At 49.3% G+C, this 17,552-nt stretch overlaps 1 protein-coding gene across 1 annotated transcript in view; it reads left to right on the top strand.

The window, feature by feature from the left end:
- Window positions 1-17,552, top strand: part of LOC138567629 (zinc finger protein 12-like) — a 408,553-nt gene that overhangs the window by 241,258 nt on the left and 149,743 nt on the right. The window lies entirely within an intron of this gene.

The following is a 17,552-nucleotide window of genomic DNA, read 5'->3' as shown; positions in this document are numbered from 1 at the left end:
CCCAAGTAAAGGATCCATCTCTGTCTACAATCATACGTGTTGCGGTGGCGCACGCACGCTTCCCTTCAAAGCCAGTCATAACGTTCCTGTCGATTTTTGTAAAACATTCCCCAACTTCACCACCCCTCACCGCCCAGTCCAAACTAGTAGTGGGATAGTACCCACCCCCAGAGTGACCAACTGCGTGCCTTCCCCAACTTGGCAACGTTTGACCAGTAGCCCAACCGGGGCTCAAACATAAACACTCCGCCTTAAGAGGCATTGCAGCTGCAGTGGGGGCTGCCGCTGCTGTCTGACCCACAGTATTAATGCATATTATGATGATAAATCTTCAAAACGGCTTGATGGAACTTAGGTTACAATGAAGCAAACCTATTATTAGGTAGCGAGATCAAAACAACTGGTGCCGTAGGCCGGCGTCAAACAGTGAGGCTCGGTTTTCAAAGTTTAGGCCCAATTAATGTCGTTGTTAACAGGCCAACTGGGGATGTAGCTCTTCCACAGGCAGTGTTCCTGAAATGTTGATGCAGGGACTGAATAAGACCCAGAATAGAGCAGGGAAGGGGGAACAAGTTGGCCCACCGGAGGGCGGTTTGTAGATTGGCCACGGCTTGTAAGGGCTACTGTTAAGGCTTGGGAGTCCAGCTCTTAGTCGTCACCCATTGGATCCACCGGGGGATCCACTAGGGGGATTTGTGCCTCGATGAATTTAACTGCCTCATCCGGGACAGTGAAAAAGTACAGTTTGTTTCGGTGAGTGAATTTGAGGCGGGCAGGGAAGAGCATCGCATATTCAATTTTCCTGTCTCTTAGCATCTTTTTCACACCTCCAAATTGGCATCACTCCATTTGCACCCCTACTGAGAAGTCGGGGAAGATCCTAATGATTTGTGAGTCCAGTCTGAGTTCCCCTTTCTCTCTGGCCAGGCGAAGTATGAGGTCTCTGTCCTTGTAGCTTAGCAACTTTGCGATTATTGGCCTGGGGAAATCTCTGGGTTTAAGCCGGGGTGCAAGTGAGCGATGTGCTCTTTCTACAGTGAAAAAAGGTGACAGCTCAGGATTGTCTAGGAGGTCTATGAGAAGTTGTTCGACCGCAAGTTCCATCCGCCCCTTTAGCGCGGATTCAGGTACCCCCACAATGCGAATGTTATTACTATGTGACCTAGATTCGAGGTCAGCACACTTGGCTTTGACCTGCTTCATGTCGCGGATGAGCTCTGTGACTGTGTTTTGCAGGGTGTGGACATTGTCCTCATTAGTTCCTATTCTTTTCTCCGTATCGGTGATCCTGGCCCCATGTTGGTCGAGTTTAGCTCTTAAGGAGACAACGTTCGCATTAATATCATCCAATTTGTCATGGAAGGCTGCAAAGTTTTTGGCCATGGACTCCATCATTGCAGACAACTCAGGCTGAGGGGGGTCCGGCAGGGTATTCCTATCATCCTGTAGCGTGAAGGAGGATGCTTGGTCCGCCCCGGGCGTCGCCTTGGTAAACTTATCCATGGCTCCAACCTTGCTGGTACCCCGCATTCTGTTAGGCATTATTGTGGTAAGGAGCAGCTCCCAATCTGTCAGGATTGGTGGGGGTCATGGATTAGGTGGGCCGGGGTGGGAGCGGCAGTTGGCCCGTGGTTATGGCGTGCAGAAAAATTGAGCTCGGTAGGTGTTTGCCCCAACTGGTTGGGAATGGGCAGCCGGTGGGCGGGCACTGGTATCGAGGGATCTGCGGACCAAGACTGGTCAGGGAGGTCGTATCTTGGTGGGTTGAGCAGGTGACTCACACTCGCCTCAGGTGCAGCAAGCGTTAATAGGGGAGCCAGGAGGACTCCTACATAGTAAGTAACGCTTTACATATATTGGACCCACAGGGCATCATGCAGTCGATGGGGTGGACAGTGGGGGTCCACAAAATGAAAAAATGATGCAGTTTGGTCTGCATGTGCTGATACAGCGATGTGAATGCTGCCTTTACGGCGCCCTGCACCTTCGTAGCTCCTTCAGAGCAGATTAGAAGCCCATGGATGCGTGGGCCCCCCTGATGCAGAGGCAGTCTAGTGAGGCATTAATTTCACAATATGAAGGGCCGGCGTGTAATGGATTCTTCAGCTGCACCCACTTTATATGCGCCCGTGCAGCGGAGCGCAGGAACAGGCAGTCTGTTTGTGGGGGGAAACCCGGGAGGCCTATTCGCGGACACGTGGCGGGCACTCATGCCGCCCGGGTCTTCGGGCAACACCGCGCGCAGACAGAGCGGAGAGCCACGCCAGGGAGGAGGGAGGAGCAGAGGCGGGCCATGGCCCAGCCGCCGATGTGCTGGGGACCACGGGGGTCCAGGCAAGGCCGCAATGTAGATGGCAGCACCGCAGCCCCCTCCCCCGCACGCACCTACCGTCACCACCCGCTAACAGGAATCTGCGCGGCGGCAAGGCAGAAGGCACCCCAGGCCGAGGCACAGATCAGCGGCCCGGTCCCTTCCTCCCACGCAGCAACTGCGGGGCTGGGAGCAGGTCAGAGGGGGCTCCTCAGCGGGATGCTGCGACGCTTCGCTAACGCGACCTCCAGGGCTACCGAGACTTCACTGCTCTCCGGGTCTCGAGAAGGCGGGCCCAGCGGGCCTGTATGGGTGGCAGACATTCTCGGCCGTATCTCGGGAACCGTTGAGCCGCCGACAGCGGTTTTCTCCCAGTGTGTGCCCCGTGCACAGGGGGCACCCAGGCTTCGTTTATGGAGGCAAAGGAGAAGGGATTCCGCCGTTGATCGCAGATTGTAGCCTGTGGGTCACAGAGCTTTAGAGCTTGGCGGCCATCTTGCTGGCTGCTTAACAGCGCCCCCCCAATGAAAATATTTTTATTGTAACATAGCAGAGAGCTATAGTTCGGCAGTTAACAGGATTCATCATATCACCTTTTTTTTTAAAAATGGGTACAATATACAACGCTCCCCAGGAACTAGCCATAGAATCAGACTTTAATATTTGTTTGATCAGGATAAGCAGGATGTTTGCCCACAGAGACAGGCACTTTTCAGTGATAAATTTCACAGGCCTTCTGCTACGGCCTCCTAGGAAACCTTGCAAAACTGCAATTATCCGTAGATAAGTGCACACCCTCCACTTATTAATCGTGCAATTCATGCGTAATAACGCCACATAATCCCTTCCAAAGAACAACCCTGTTTAAAGGGTGTATATTCTAGGCAAAAGGCAGTAAGTGTTAGAATGCATTTGTTTAATTCATTGATCAAATATAATCGTAGAAAAACATTTACAAAAAGTCACATCAAACACATTAATATCACATCTATTAAAAACCGATTATCCAAAAACACATATTATCACACCAACAGAAAGCTCACCTCTCGCACATCATTTCTCACGTACTCTTTCATCCCCATTCATACAAAACACCACTCATACTTGTCAAATGGCGCAATCTTAGTAATTCTGTTCTGTAATCAGAACACCCCATCTATTTGGGTTTGTGCCTTGTTCACTCAAAGTGCCTAATTGACAATATTTTAAAAACCAAGGACAGGGTAAATGTTCCAAGGTGGTTTCTCTTGAACATGTATCAATTACCAGATTTTTTCTGTATAAACCCAAGTTAGAGCCAACTCTGGGAGGAGTAGGCTCTATGGTGATGTCGACTCGAGTTTCGAGCAACCAGATCAGCCTATACAATTTCCTTCTAGTGCACCTCATCAGGACATATACATTACGAAAAACAAACAGTTCCTAGGAAACCTTAACCTTATGTATAAAGTTCAAGATCCAATTGTAGGCAGAATCCCCTTCCCCATATCCAAATCTAAGAGGTAGCATTCTCATTAGTTGAGTAGGCATATAGATTACAATAATATTGGATCAAACATTCTTCAGATATTGGATTCATTTGGGAATAGTCCTGAAACATAGAAAGTCCATTGCCTACGCTCCAAAAATCACAAGATCGCAAAAAAGCATTGCCTCACTATCCTTCTGCCACTTCTGATGTTTGTGACTTTCAACCAGTTTTATATGTATTTTGCAACAACCTCTGCTGAGGTGGGGCCTTTGAGATTTGTTGACCTGAACTGCAGGTAGAGCACGTTTCAGTGTCCGATTATTATTATTTTTTTCTGAATTACCCTGTTGTATGCATGATTCTGGGGTACCGGTTTCCAGTGGCTACTGTAGGGGAGGCATGGTATCACAAGTATGACAATGACACGATGGATACCATTTGTAAAACCTTTCTTGAAAATGTTGCGGTCGGAGAAACTCCTAATTTGCCCTATAACTAAAATGGGAGTAGTCTCGACCGCCAAACGATAAACAAAAGAGTCCTAGCGGCGTCGGTCAAATCAAAACGGCCTATGCTAGCAAAACCAAATGCCATCTCTTATACAAAAAGTGTAAAGGAGAAATGTATCCAAAAGGAAAAATCGGTGTTAAAAAAAATAAAGGTGGCTGAACCAGCTCGCCTCCTCACACTACACCTCATGGAGTAAGGTTGTACCTGAAGGCAGGATGACACACTCTGGCTCGGTTTCCAACACTCTAAGCAGTTCCAAACCATGGATTGAGGCCCGCCTGGCCTTCCACATTAAAGTCTTTTTCTTGACTTTCCAAAATTGTATTTCTGCCGTAAAGTTCACAAAGGTCCCCCTCTGCCGGGCTCAGACCTTACACCACACAATTCACGAAGGTCCCCCTCTCCCGGGCTCAGATTTTACAGCACACAGTTCACAAAGGTCTCCCTCTGCCGGGCTCAGACCTCTCACGTAACAGTTCAACACAAACTTGCAAGGGGGGCTTCCTTCCCCAAGTTTACTACACTTTGGGTCTCCCTCAATTGTGCTCAGACCGATTTCAAAGACTTTCGAATGTGTGTTGTGCTTTTACCAGACCACTGCAGGACCACTTTGACTTTCTTAATCACTCATAGTTCATGGTTACTTTCATGTAATTTGCTCTCGCTATCTGTTTTATAATTTTAAAACAATTTACCTTTACACAGAGACTTTCAAATGGGCTACTTCCCTTTGCCGGACCACTTCGTTACTTAGTATCGCTGATCTCACAGCTGTTTTTTACTTCAAAGTTCATTCACATGTCTGCCTTTCTTCGTGTCATATCCACATGCGTGCAGCCTTCACTTGTGATATAATGTTGCTACTACATTCGCTTTAACGCATACCGGTCTCTCAGATTGCTTGCCAACTCACCGGCTGTGTGCGCTTTTTTCTTGTTTCGCTATTTTCAATTCGCGAGTCAAAGTAAGTACCACAGGCTTGTTCTCGCCTCCCCAACTCTGACATTCACTCGGGACATTCGCTGGCGTCCTTGGAACACAATGCAATCTTTACTTATGGGATCTGACCTTCTCCACGTGTCGTTCGTGGTCTGTTGTAGGCAACAACCGCCAGTGGGGAACCCTTGGGGTTTTTGGCCCACTGCTCTCGTCCCTTGGTCTGTTGCTCTGCTCCAGTAGGTGTGCCCTCGTCCCGGAAGTTCTGCTTGTGTTCGTCTTCCTCCTTGCTCAGAGTGTGTCTTTAGGTGTTGCTTTTTATTCGTGTGAGGAGGGCTAATTGGTATCAGGTGTATGCACTTAGTGTAAAGTACCTGACTTTGCCTGACCCTTTTCACGGCACATGTCGAGTACAATGTGAGTGTAAAGACTGGAGGGGGGTATCTGTACTCCTGCCCTCTATATGGCAGAGTAGAAGCACAGAGCACCCTAGCCAAGGTTCTCTATTTGGTAGTTATGGATGGGCAACCAAGGCATAAGCTCTCAGGAGGTGATGCAGGCTGGTTCTTAAGTACAGTGTAGTCCCCAAGCACCCACAAAGGAATGTCGACACACTATGTAAGTGATAACACAGTTCTTTATATAAATAAGGTTCAAGTTATATACACACAATAACACACTTTGTGCTCAGGCAATACTATAATGATATATATGTACAATTTCTATGTGTTACCACAATTCACTCGACTCCGTTTGAAATGCACCAACTGTAGACAGTTGCAATGACATACAAGTCTAATAGCAATGTGAACCAACATCAAACATAGGAGGGAAACAAGTGGTTAAACAATTGGCAGAATACTCGCTACCTACCGCAAGACACAGTTCTGTGTGAGGGTGCCCCCACCTGGGCAACCTTTAAATAAAGTATATTGACAAGCCCAGTCCATATATGGTTTAGCAGAGTCTTATTTCCTTCTACAAATGTTCTACTACCCCAATTTACCTGGTTTAGCTAAGTTCGACAACAGGTCGTCGACGGATCCTTCTTGAGTGAACTCCCTTTAAGGCAGGAGCCACGGATCATCGAGATCCCTCTAGGAAACGGGTGAACAATGTTGTCGAGGCAGCACCTTTGGTCCTTGCAGTGCTTGTCAACGATCGGTTGTGGACATCCTGCGAAGATGAGGCGTGCGGTGCACCTCGATGATGATAGTTTGTTGCTGCAAAGAGTCAAAGAAGAACGTAGACCCAGCAAGGGCGTCGGGTCATCAGTGTTTGGCGTCGGCGTTCGGGACTCGACCACAGCTGGCTTTCAGATCTTCGTCGGCGTCTTTGAGGACTTCGGGTGGTGGGAAACCCACCGGCAGATTCTCCTTGGTTCGGCAGCGACCTTGACTTTCTGCAGCGGGACAAAGCAGTCGACGGTGATGAGCGAGGGAGTCCTTGATTCAAATGTCTTAGGTCACAGCGGTCCTCCGAACCTTTGTCGACGACGATGGACTTCAATGTCCGGGTGCTTCGCTTCAGATTCCTCAGCAGTCCCCATCTCTGGTCAGCAGCCTTTCGATGACTGACTTCCAGGGAGCCTTGGTGAAGGTTAGGTGGTGCACGATGTTCCCTCGTAGCTTGGGAAGAGGTCTCCTAGCCAGGCCCTCTCTTGGATCAGTTCTTAGAGACACGACAGCATTTGGATTGCATCGAAGGAAAGCAGCAGCAAGACCACCTTCTTCTAGCTGTGCTACAAGGTAAGCATCAAGTTTCGACTTCTGAACGATTCTAGTCAGTGTGAGGTCCCCAGATACACTGTTCTCTCTCTAATTCACACTGCTGAGCCAGGCACAGGTAGCCAATCGTTCATCAGGGCATTGAGCAGGCAGGCAGCCAATCAGGCTCACAGTGCATTCAGGCCCTTCTTCTCCAGCCAGACACTCACAATACGGAATGTGGATTGGGACAAGCAACCAGCCATCTAGCACTCCACACTGCATTTATACCAGTTTCGGGCAGGGCTGTCTCATTCATTGTGTCACACACCAGAAACCCATAACATGAAATGTATATTGGTCACACACTCCATTTACCCATGTCCCACCCCACAGGGGAACCAACAACATAGTACTCTTTAACGCCCTAGCCTTGACCCACAATAGTATCCATCAAACTGCCCCTCCATACTTCTCTGCAAGAATACACCTTTCTACACCCACAAGACTGACCAGAACGCCCTATGCAAACATGCTCACATTACCCAAAATCAAGAGAGCTCGAGCAGGAGGTGCCAGCTTCCCCTACCTAGCAGGCCAACACTGAAATGCCCTTCCACCACCCGTACAGGCTGAAAACTCTCATCTAGCATTCCGAAAAGCTGTAAAAACGTGGATCTTCGCTTGATCACCTCTCACTACACCCCTCTAGCCTGGAATTATACCTGTAAGAAAATGTACAATGTATGATATGTAACTGTAACTAAGCTCTTCACAAGTAACAGCGCTGCGATGCCCAAGGGCTGCCTGTGCGCTATACAAATATCAAAATAAATAAATAACTACAGTCATTGGGAAGGCTCCAGCCAGTCTGCCCTGGACTTCCCCACAATGCCACATATGGAACTTCCACCACACAGCCAGTCAGGGGAAGGGACAGAGTCAGGGCTTCCCAGGACTTTGGGAAAACAAGGTAACAGGCAATAGAAAGCAAGAGGCCACAGGGGCCATCCCGTCTCCTATCAGGAATCTACTGATTCCAATGGCAGGGCCTGTGTATTCCAAAATGGAGGATACTCTGAGCATGTTTCAAATTCAGCATGGAACTGCCACCAGCCGATACCCTGATCTGTGGGCCACACACAGGTGCCCAAAAACATACACTAGGAGTACAGGGTTGTACCCCCACCCAGGGTGCCATAAGTATATCCCAGCGGTCTGTTCACCAAACCAAAAAGAGGAAGAGCTGCACTTCCAAGAGTCCCAAATGGACTCCTGTGCAGAAAATAACATAGAACTCACATGATAAAAGGACTACAGGACAAGGACATGGAGGCCCTGTCCCTCCAATGCATTTCCAGCATCACAGTGAGAGAGTTGGTCTGGTTGCTCTGATATCCTCTTCCTAGGCCCAGTGTCTGTGTAAAAAAGGGGGGGGGGGAACGGTTGGGGACTTCAGAAAATCCTACAAAATAGAATGGGGTAGATGAACAAAAAGGGGGGAATGCCACGTCTCACCATTGACTGCCTCACCTCCACTCCCTGAAGACCCCTCCACTAGTTGATCCTCCCACACTGGTCCACCCCCAGGAACTGGATCCATAAGCGATGGTCGTGTCCTGGCCATCTGGATGACAAGTCCCAGAGGACTAGCATGTGAGACACCCTCTGGAATCTCGCAAACTCTTCCCCTATTAGGAGGTAGATAAGTTTGTTCTTCTCCGAAATACTCTTGTCTAAGGACTTTGGAGTGACAAATGGAATCTTTATCCAGCAGCTCTTGCATATGCTCGTACTTTCTCTTTGGCTGTGCTGCTAGGGTTTGAATGTTCCCTGTGAGTAGCCCATGAACAGGTATTGAGGAGATTGGACATAACTAATGTCTCTATGAGGATCTGCTTCCATCCATTCCCATATCGGGGGGGTCTGTGAATAGAAATCAGACTGCCAGTGATCGTGTGATGTAAATTAACTGGATGGGGAAGGAGGCTCTTGAAGAAGGGTGGAAAATTTGTGAAAATCTTTTCCTATAATAACCTCTTCCGGAAGTCCAGGGATAATGGCTGATGATACTAGTCGGGACTCCCCTCTGATATTAATGTACAATGGTACTCGGGGATAGATTTCGTTATCTCAGTGTACACAGGTAACTCTAACCATGGTTGCATGTTCTAAGTCTGCTGGAGGGACCAAATCGGCTTTTATGGGTGTCTGTTTACTGCCAGAATCAACAAAGGCTTTCATTATTCTCCCATTCACCAGGGCTTTTTCATACATAAAATCCACTGAGGATCGGCATAAACATATGCTAAAGGTTTCTCGATCCTCCGCTTTTTATTCTCATTCCTCTCCCCTTAAGCATCCTATTTCCGTAGGCTCCTCCTTTTGATTTTTGTGACAATGTCGAGCTAAATGACCTTTTCCCTACATGAGAAACAGATGGGTGGTGACGGCTTACTCCCTCTGGGTTCCTCTCTCCTTAATTCTTCTTTAATCCTAGTGTCAGATTTTTTATTTATATTTTTTCTTTCAGGGTCCACTCTCGGGTCTTAGAGAGTTATCCTAGTTCTAACGTCAGGTTTTGAGAGGGGTAGGGTGATTTTTGGTCTTTTTCTATCTTCAGTTTTATGGAAAGAATGAAAATGTTTTGCTGCATCTGAATGGTCCATTTAATTGTAATACGACTTTGGGATTGGGTCCTCCGACGTATTCCATATCTATGACAGGTAATCACCACAGCTGTGCTGCTTCGGAAAATTTTCTGCGTCCTGCGTCGATGACGTCGATATGCTGTCCTCGAGGGCCTCCGTCGAACCGACGTCACCGGATGTTATAAGTAGGATGCACAACGCCTGTAACCTCAGTTCCGTTTTTTCCGCGAACGTGTTCGCTTCGGAGATCTCAGCGCGCCCCGTTTCTTCTGAGTGTTCTATCGGTTCTTCGAACCAGTTTGTTTGTGAAGATTTCCATGATGTCCTCGTCTTCTTCGACCCCACGGCCGGGTTTCAAGAAGTGTCAGGACTGCAGTTCCAAGATGTCGCTGACGGACCCGCACAACGCCTGCCTCTAGTGCCTCGGTGAGGACCACGCCATGGACGATGTGACAATTGCCAGGCGTTAACTTAGAAGGCCTTGCGGGAGCGTAAGAAGAAGCTTTCTGTCGGTAGGGTGTCCAAGCCCTGGAAGTCGAAATCCACTTGGCTTTCGACTGACGATTCGAGGGGCGACTCTCCACATCGTCGGCGTAAGTCCAGGGGTTCTCGGTCCCGGAGCGGGTCCCGCCATTCTTCTTCCTCTTCGAGGCACTCACAGAAGCGCCGTCATCGGTCGCCTTCCCCGTCCTCATCCGAGGACTCCGCCCGTCGGCGGGTTGCTTGTCCCACCCAAGCATTCCACTCCTGCAGAATGGGATTCATTCCATAAGGAGATGATGGCGATTTTTCAGTCGCAGGGCTTCGTTCCATCCGCGCCATCGAAAGACCCCGGCAGGTGCCCCGGAGACCGGTGGAAACTCTGAGAAAGGCCCTGCAGAAGTCAGTAAGGCCTGTATTCGAGCCTTTTTCTGTGCTGTCATCCAGGGATTTATTCCAGTCTCTGGATTACACCTCTGAGGTGGATGAAGGGTCGGATGAAGGTATGGTTCCTGAAGAGGTTCCTGATGAACTCAAGTCTGGTCATAGCCAGCTAGAAGACCTGCGTCAGTCCTTGCACGACGCCAGTGGTCTGGACACCTCTGCGGAGGTTGAGTTCGGTAGGCTTGAGCCTGGTACGCACGCCGAGTCCTCGTACCGGCGCCTTATGTCAAGGGTGACGGAATACTTGGGGTGGCCTGCACCACCAGTGGATTTTCTGCAGGATGACCTGACGGATATCCTTGACCAAGGTCCCCCAACTGACCCGGTAGTACCATTCCATATGGCCTTGCAAAGAAGGGTGGTAGCAGCTTGGACTGCTCTGGAGAGTCTCCCGGCAGTGAGCAAGTCTTTGCCGAAAAGATACCGTCCAGCCAGAAGCAACCCCAGCTACTTGACTACACACCCCACTCCGGAGAGTTTGGTGGTGCAGGCAGCTATGGCCCCGGCAAAACAGGCATCGTACCCTACCATCCCTCCTGATAGAGACGACAAATGTTTTGATGGTGGGGCGAAGAAAGTGTTTTCTTCAGGGGGTATGGCTATACAGGCAGCCAACTCTGTGTGTACCTTAGCACGTTTCACTCATACTCTGTGGAATTGTGTCTCTTTGGCGGCTGAACATATTCCTGAAGGGGAGAAACGGGATGGCTTTCTTGCTCTTGTTCAGGATGGCAAGGATGCCATGTGTGAATCCGTTCAGTCGGGTATGAACATGGCAGATTGCGTCAGCGGGTCCATGGCGGCGAGCACCGTAATGCACAGATTTGCGTGGAAGTCGGGGTTTGCGCCTGATGTACAAGCCCGGCTTCTCAACATGCCCTTTGATGGTGAACATCTTTTTGGCAGCAAGGCTGACGAGAGCCTTGAGAGGTTGCAGACCTCCAAAGCTGCAGCGAAGTCGTTGAGCGCTGCAGTTCGCCAACCTCCACCTTTTCGTCCTAGGGGACAGCAATGGAGGGGAGATTCCTTTCAATATTACTTATCCTTGGGTAGATCGAGAGGAGCTGCAAGTCAAAGGGGCCACCGTAGGAGTACCAGAGGTGGAAAACAAGGTACTCGAGGTGCCAAGGTCGCTCAGGCGGTTGCCTCTTTACCCTCAGGCAATGCCGCAACTGCTTCAGCTCAGTCATGAGTCCATGTCCCATGGTTCGCCAGTTGGGGGAAGGCTGGCGCAGCATCTTGTAGAATGGCGTGCCATTACTTCAGATATATGGGTTCTGGAGATCATAGCCCGTGGCTACTGTCTTCCTTTCCGGCAGAGGCCTCATGACAATCCACCAGGGAATCTCTCTTTGAGGAGTCCGGATCCGCTCCTTGCGCAGGCAATACAATCCCTGCTGGAGAAAGGTGCCATAGAACTGGTGCCTGGAGCGGAGAGGAACAAGGGATGGTATTCTCCTTATTTTTTGATTTTGAAGAAAGACAGAGGATTGAGACCCATCATGGACTTGCATGGTTTGAACAAGCCCCTCAGGAAGGACAAGTTCAAGATGGCTGCTCTCTCTCAAGTCCTCCAGGCCCTTCAACTTCAGGGCTGGTTGGTGTCTCTCGACCTCAAGGACGCTTACTTTCATGTGCGGATCCATCCCAAGCACAAGAAGTACCTGAGGTTCGCGGTTGGCGACTCGCACTTTCAGTTTCCGGTCTTGCCGTCCGGATTGACCTCCACCCGAGGGTTTTCACCAAGCTCATGGTGGTGGTGGCAGTGTATCTCAGGAAAGGGGGGATTCACGTCTACCCCTACCTGGATGATTGGTTGATCAGGGCGCGCTCTCCCGGGCAAGTCCTGGATCATCTGTCAGTCACCTGCCACTCCCTTCACAAGCTAGGCTTCTCCCTCAACTTAAAGAAGTCCCACTTGACGCCAACGCAGCGGCTCCAGTACATCGGAGCAGTGCTCGACACGTCCCTGTGGCAGTGTTTCCCTCCCCAGGTGAGGGCGCATCACATTCAGCAGATGGTGCACAAGTTTCAACATGCCCAGAGTCTCCCGTTGTTCGAGTTCTTGAGGTTGCTCGGCCTCATGGCATCCTACATTCTTCTGGTGCCAGAGGCCAGGTTGCGGATGAGATCTCTGCAATGAGCTCTCAAGATGCAGTGGTCACAGTCCTCCGGCAGGATGTCAGACCCCATTCAGGTGCCACCCTCGGTCGCCCAGGATCTTCTGTGGTGGGCCGTCAAAGCCAATCTGATGAGGGGTCTCCATTTTGGCTACCCTGGCCGGAGGTGACGATCGTGACGGATGCATCCCTCACGGGATGGGGAGCTCATGCCAACGAGTTGAGAGTCAGCGGTCGTTGATCTCCATCGGAGTCCAGACTCCATATCAATCTGTTGGAGCTGAGAGCCGTCAGGCTTGCCCGGAAGGCTTTTCTGCTGACTGTGCGAGGAAAGAATGACCTGACAACACAGTGGCCATGCACTACCTCAACAAAAAGTTGGGGACAGGGTCACTTCCTCTGTGCAGGGAAGCGATGCAGCTCTGGTTCTGGGCCATCAAGCAGAAAATTTCGATCTCGGCAGTTCATCTGGCCGGAGACGAAAACGAGACAGCGGACTCTCTGAGCAGGCAGAGCGCAATCTCTCACGAGTGCGGGCTGGCTCAGGAGATTCTCCTGGAGATCATCACCCTTTGAGGGACCCCACAAGTGGATCTTTTCGCCTACAGTGTCAAACGGAAGTGCGAAAGGTTCTGCTCGCAGGAATTTCCTCCAAGAGGAGCCTTAGGGGACGCGTTCATGGTGAAGTGGTCCTTCCCACTGCTGTACGCGTTTCCTCCAGTCCCTGTCATCCTGCAAGTGCTGCAGAGGTTACGGAGGTTCGGTTCCCGGATTATCCTCATTGCTCCGGCATGGGCCCGGAGAGTGTGGTACCTGGACCTTCTCGACTTGTCCATCTGCCCTCCACGCCGTCTTCCCTACCGAGACGATCCACTCTCACGAGAGGGGGGTCAGGTTCTCCATCCAGAGGTCAGATCCCTCAACCTTCACGCTTGGCTTCTGAAAGGTTGAGGTATAAGGATTGGGACCTCCCTGAAGACGTGATGGAGGTGTTGCTTTCGGCCAGACGGCCTGCAACAAAGTCCCTATACCGTTGCCGTTGGAGAAAGTTCTACGACTGGTGCAGTGTTAAGAATGTGGATCCTTTTTCATGTGACATTCCTGTGGTTCTGTCGTTTTTGCTTTCGTTAGCCCACAAGGGCCTGCAAGTGGGTACCATTAAAGGTTACCTGGTGGCGCAGTCCATATTTAAGCACTCGTCTGAGGAGTGTTCTTATTTCAAAATTCCTTTATTTTCTCAGTTTCTGAAAGGGCTCACTAATGTGTTTCCACCGTCACCTTTCCAGGTGCCCGGTTGGGATTTGAACCTTGTTCTAAAATTCCTAACGGGTGCTCCATTTCAGCCTTTACATTCTTGTCCTTTGAGACTGTTAACCCTTAAAACTGTATTTTTAGTTGTGGTTACTTCCGCTCGCAGAGTGAGTGAGTTGCAGGCACTTTCTGTTAAGCCACCCTTCACAGTGTTTCATAGGGACAGGGTTGTCCTTAGTGTTCGTCATTCCTTTCTTCCGAAAGTGGTGTCGGAATTTCATTTAAGCCAGAAGGTAATTCTTCTGGAATTTTATCCTCCTCCGCATCCTGGTAAGGAAGAGGAGAGGCTCTATAGGTTGGATCCTAGGAGAGCTTTAAGTTTCTACATTTCACGCATGTCCCGGGTCAGAGTGGACGATCAGCTCTTTATAGGTTATGCTGGAAGGCAGTTGGGACAAGCTGTTACTAAGCAGACTTTGTCTAGATGGATTATCTTGGCAATTTCTGAACGTTACCGCTTGGCGGGTAAGGACCCTCCGGTAGGCTTACGGGCCCATTCTTCTAGGGGTATGGCTGCCTCTACTGCCCTACAGAGGGGTGTTCCTATTCGTAACATCTGTGAAGCAGCCACAAGGGCTTTGGTGCATACTTTTATAAGACACTACTCCCTAGATTCTATCCTTTGGCAAGGCGGTCTTTTTCTCTGCAATTTAATTGGGCATTCTAAATATCTATATTCTAAATTCTTTTCCCTCCTCCATATGTTGGTCCTGCTTTGGAAGTCTGTCATAGAAATGGAGTATGTTGGAGGACCCAATCCCCTCGAAGAACAAGTTACTCTCTTACCTGGTAACGTTCTTTCGATGGGATGGTCCGACGACGTATTCCATATCGCTCCCTCCTTACCTGCCCCGCTACAGAATTTCTTATGCAATTGCAGCTTACGTTTCCGCAAGGCTTTCTGTGGTCATACCGGCAGACGATTGGTGCCACACGTTCTGGGAAAAAACTACAACTGAGGCTAGGGGCGTCGTGCGTCCTACTTATAACATCTGGTGACATCGGCTCGACGGAGGCCCTCGAAGACAGCGTACCGACATCATCGACTCAGGACGCAGATGCCAACCATTTTCCGAAGCAGCACAGCTGTGGTGATTACCTGTCATAGATATGGAATACATCGTCGGAACCATCCCATCGAAAGAACGTTACTAGGTAAGAGAGTAACTTGTTCTTCTGTAGGAAAGGAGGTAGTGAGATGATCATCTCTACTAATTCTTCCAATGTCTTATTGCCGACCCACAAGGTGACAGTGTTTTTGATTTGGTTTTAATTTGTTCTCCTACTTCCAGAGGGGACTGGAGTTTAATCTAATGGACCTTAGTGTTTGTCGATAAAAATTACTCCACAAAAAAGGGGGGAATACTGCATCTCACCATTGGCTGCCTCACCCCCACTTCCTGAAGACCCCTCACCCAGGTGATGCTCCCGCACTTGTCCACCCCCAGGAACTGGATTCAAAAGCGTTGGCCATGTCCTGGCCACCTGGATGACATATCCCCGAGGACTAGCGGATGAGACACCCTCTGGTTTCTGAAATTACCCTCTAAATTGTGGATAGAGATCACCTGTGTAAACCTATAAAAAAAGTTTGAAAAATCTCAAGCAGAGACTAGATCAATTTGCTGATCTCCTGTAAGAGAATTCCATAAATCGAACATTTTACATGAGAATTCCACAAAGTTTGAGGTTTCAAACCAACCAAGTAGCAGCCATGTTAACACGGTATCTATGATTTTTTAACCTACTACCTAAGTTAAACGGGGGCAAAGATGTCAATATCTAGTCCAACGTTGAGGAAGGGGTGCCCCTATACCAGGTAGTCCCTGCAGGCATAGCTCTCTCAACATTGCCATTGAGCCTACATGCCTACACAGACCCCACATCCTTCTTAAATCTGCCTATTCCTAACCGCACAGGTCAGCAGGGAACAAGTGTGCCCCACACTCCGGGCAGAAGCAGTTTAAGTTACCCACTAAGATCATGAAGTCTGAGTTAACCATTTCATATCACTCACATAAAATTCCTGTAAGAGTGGTTAAGAAGAAAACTGTGTTGGAGGCTGCAAGGTTCCAAGATGTATTAACTATGGGGAAATCATCCTGGGTCCACATAATTCTAGCAACCAATATCACTGGCTGTTTATCAAGGTAACATTCAACCTTCACACCCAATTCGTTATTAATCACTATCACAAGGCCATCATAAGGGCAGCCATGCAAGCCCTTCTATGTATGTTGTAGGAACACAAAAATGGATTCTCCCTGTAAAGACTGGAAGGGGGTGTCTGCACTCCTGCTCTCTATATGGCAGAGGAGAGGCACAGAGGACCCCAGCCAAGATTCTCTATTACGGTAGCAATGGACGAGCAATCAAGGCCTAGCTTCTCAGGAGGTGATGTGGGATGGTTCTTAAGTACAGTGTAGTCCCCAAGCACCCCCAAAGGAATGTCCACACCCTGTATTAGTTAAAACACAGTCTTTATATAATTAAAGTTCAAGGTTATATACACAATCACAGTAACTCACTATGTGCTCAGTTAATCTACAATGGCAAATATATACAGTTGTAAGTGGTACTACAATTATTATCAGATTTCATTAAAGTGCATCAACTGTACCCTGGTCAAATGTCACACAAATCAATTAATAAAGGTAACCAACAATAGACATATGAGGAAAGCAGTTTGTTAAAACAATTGGCAGAATACTGGCCCTGTTACCTAGACACCGCTCTGTGTGTAGATCCCCTCCACCTGGGCAACCTGTAAAATAAAGATATACTACAATCCCAGTCCATATATGGTTCAATTAGTCTTATTTCCTTCTAAAGTGTTTCTACCACCGCAATGTACCTGGAATAGCAGAGTTCCTCGAGGAGGTGCCGATGGATCTTTCTTGAGTGACTCCCTTTAAAGCAGGATCGTCAACGGGCCTTGAAGAAAGTAAACTTGGCGTCGATGATCGTCGATGGACAGTTTGGTGGCGTCGAGGCAGCAGCTTCGAACCTGACGGTGCTCTTCGACGACGTGTCGAAGACGACCTGCAAGGATGAGGCGTGCGGGACACCTCGATGTTGATAGTTCAGGACTGCAAAGTGTTTGTGAAGAACTGTGGCCCAGCAAGGGCATCGAGTCGTCCTGTGTCTCTATGGTCTTTGGGTGGTGGGAAACCCACCGGCGGATGCTCCTCGGCATGTCGACGGCCTGGCCTTCTCTGGGGTGATAAGGCGGTTGGCGGTGCGGACGAGCACATCTGGGTTATCGAGTGTCTTAGGCAAAGGAGCGTTGCGGCTCCAGTCGTCAACAGCAAGGTGTCAAGCAGTCCCCGCTTCTCGGCAACTAACTTCGATGGGCCTCCAGCGGTTATAGCAAACCTGCAAACCCTGGTCAACGATGGTGGACAGCTGTCCGGTGCTTCTCTTCGCTTCTTGTCGGCAGTCCCCGTCTCCGGCTGACAGTCTTTCATAGGATGACTTCCAGGGTGCTTCAGCGAAGGTTAGCAGTGTAAGATGGTTGCTTGTAGCTCGGGAAGAAGGCGCCTAACCAGGTCATCTCTGGATCAGTTCTTGAAGACACAGCAGCTTTCAGATCGACGAAGTAGAGCAAGAGCA

The sequence above is a fragment of the Ambystoma mexicanum genome, chromosome 2p (genome assembly GCF_040938575.1).
Source record: "Ambystoma mexicanum isolate Mex_15411 chromosome 2p, UKY_AmexF1_1, whole genome shotgun sequence".
NCBI lineage: Eukaryota > Metazoa > Chordata > Amphibia > Caudata > Ambystomatidae > Ambystoma > Ambystoma mexicanum.
Note: the sequence above shows the minus strand (reverse complement) of the source record. Positions and strands in the feature narration are given on the sequence as shown.